The 2,592-nt window shown below is 34.3% G+C and overlaps 1 protein-coding gene across 4 annotated transcripts in view; it reads right to left on the bottom strand.

The window, feature by feature from the left end:
- LOC116846851 (uncharacterized protein DDB_G0284459-like) overlaps positions 1-2,326 on the bottom strand; it is a 17,628-nt gene extending 15,302 nt beyond the window's left edge. For 2 of the 4 annotated variants that reach the window (XM_032821202.1, XM_032821205.1), the window contains exon 1: positions 2,172-2,326. The gene's annotated coding sequence lies outside the window, so the exon portion shown is untranslated. Of the gene's footprint in view, positions 1-778; positions 831-1,636; positions 1,926-2,171 lie in introns of all 4 variants that reach the window. The other 2 variants (XM_032821204.1, XM_032821203.1) reach the window with 2 other exon arrangements.
- Between the last annotated feature and the right edge of the window lie 266 nt (positions 2,327-2,592).

Genomic DNA, 2,592 nt, shown 5'->3' with positions numbered 1-2,592 from the left:
ATATATATATATATATATATATATATATATATACATACATATACAGAGTGTTCCCAAAAGGTACTAAATTTTAGGGGTATGTAGTACTCATTAAAACAAACCAAGAACTCTTAATAAACAGTACTCCGAAAACTTTTTACTTCTGAGTTATGAAGCATTTTGTTCTGTGAAAAATAGAAAATAAACTTTGGATTGTGGACCGTGTCTATTTTTGTGTTATTTGAAAAATGGCTAATTTTTACACAAATTCTGAAATGACGGATATTCATTTTATGTATGGCAGAGCAAAGGGCAATGCATCAAAAGCAGCATGCTTGTATCATTCAGCTTATTCGTGTTATATATACAGTTTATGTGTGTTGAAATGGGCGGAGGGCACATTGAACATTTATTGTAAATTTTAGTTATTTTGTATTTTTCACAGAATAAAATGCTTTATAACTCAGAAATAAAAGATTTTCGGAGTACTGTTCATTAAGAGTTCTTGGTTTGTTTTAACGAGTACTACATATCCCTAAAATTTGGTACCACCTTTTGGGAACACCCTGTATACAGGATGTCCCAATTCGATTTCATAATCTTTTGCGAAGACGTAAAGCGGATTGAGATAAACAAAAAATCTAATATTATTTTACGAAGATTGCAATAATGATAGAGATATTAATTGTTGAAAATTTGTGAATGATCATGCATGGTATGTTAGATGAGTTATAGTGGCAATGACTACCGTCGTGTGTTAAGTCGAACTAAACAAAACGGTATAAAACTTTTGTGTTACCTGAATCCGCTCTACGCTCTCACAAAAGATTGTGAATTCGAGCTAAAATATCCTGTAAACACATATATGCAGGGTGTCTGTTGAAAACCACGTGCGTAGATAAAGCATCAATCTGCACGAGAAGCCCTGGTATTTTGCAAATAAATATGTAAAGTTTCGAGATATTACAAAAGAAGAAAATTAGCAAGCCAGAGTGCGCGCATCATGAGACAAGCTTTGTTCTCTCATCGAAAATGGTGGCGGCTCGACGATGACTATCGACTTACTACTGAAAGCGAAAAATGGCGTGAAGATAACTGGTTTTCAATATATAGCAAATGTGTCGTTAAAAAGCAGTCGCAAGTTTCAATTATGTTCGGCAAGCTCGCGTCTACATGTAAAGTTTTCTCTACAGAGCTCATCCCACAATGCTGCACGTTCGCTAATCTTCTATTTTAAAATCTCAATTTCACGTGATTGTTTGCAAGATGCATCACCACGCCACAACGTCGCGCGTTGTAGTTTACTAATTTTCTTTTTTTAATATCTCACAATTCTTCGTGCTTGTTTGCAAAATGCCAAATGCTCCACTTTCACACGGTAACCATCGGCTAACCATTGAAAACGAAGAATGGCGTGAAGACAATTGTTTCTCAACGTATAACGAATGTGTCGTTAAAAAGCAGTCGCAAGTCTCAATTATGTTCGGCGAGGTCGTGTCTACAGAGTTTATCTCACAATGCCGCACGTGCGTTAGCACTGCGCGTGTATGTATGAATATGTATTGTATATCTTTTGGAGTTTATTTAGCGTTGCATGTGTTTCAGAACGACGAGTAGATTAACTATATCGGTTTATTTGATGATGCAAAGTACTTGCCCTTCATATAGCAAAATACGCTAATAGGTTAGGAAAAGCGTTCCTGTAACTAGTGGCATGGCGTCATTGAAGCTTTTCAGTTATTGTTAAAAAATTTCCAGATTGGATATATTATGTCCAAGTATTTCTGTATTATAATTTAGAATTATTAATGAAACATCATTTTAAGCTCTTTAATCAATAATCATAATACGCAATTCTAAGTGCGATATATTCGAGCAGAACAGATTTTCCTGAACAGATCCTCAAGTTAGCCAGATTTTTCGTAAATAGACGCAGTAGAAAATGTCTAGAATAAATAAGAACGAAATACCACTAATGCATCGTGTAGAATGCAAATCATAAAACTTTAAACTCTTTAGCTTCTCGAATTTTAGTTTTGCCACGTTAGAATACTCATCAACTGATATGAATACTATTCCATACAAAAAAAATGCCCAAAATAATCCTAGAGACATCTCTAAAAAGTGTTTGGGATATTTTTGTGTAGGATGAGATATTTTTTTATATTAATATTCACTTAACTATTACTAACCTTAAATTTGTTCTTGTCCTAGCCGTTCGTTAGAGAGGCCCTTGTATCTTGCGGTTGATGGAAGTTCTGTTAATGGCGTTGCGTGACTCCGAGTCCGTGACTCGGAGAAGAAGGAAATTTCTCGCGCAAGCGCATCGACAAGCACTATAGTAGCCTCACTGATGTATCTATTTTAAGATATCGTAAGGTCCCACTCTGAAGGAAAATATGAAGGGATTGTAGGGAGAAAAGAATGTTTTTTTTTTCTATTAAAGCAACAAAGTGTTGTTTATGAATAATAATAAACTTCTGATATTTTGTTTTGTAACGTCTGCAGCCGATTTATCACACAAATATTAATATTTGTTGTAAGAGTAAGGAAGACTGCAGAAAATCTTATCAGTATTTTAATAATAAAATTGTGCATAATAGGTAACATTTA

The sequence above is a fragment of the Odontomachus brunneus genome, unplaced genomic scaffold (genome assembly GCF_010583005.1).
Source record: "Odontomachus brunneus isolate Ranch 3 - 2012 unplaced genomic scaffold, Obru_v1 Obru_scaffold_071, whole genome shotgun sequence".
In the NCBI taxonomy this organism is placed as follows: domain Eukaryota; kingdom Metazoa; phylum Arthropoda; class Insecta; order Hymenoptera; family Formicidae; genus Odontomachus; species Odontomachus brunneus.
This window is presented reverse-complemented; position numbering and strand designations above follow the sequence as displayed.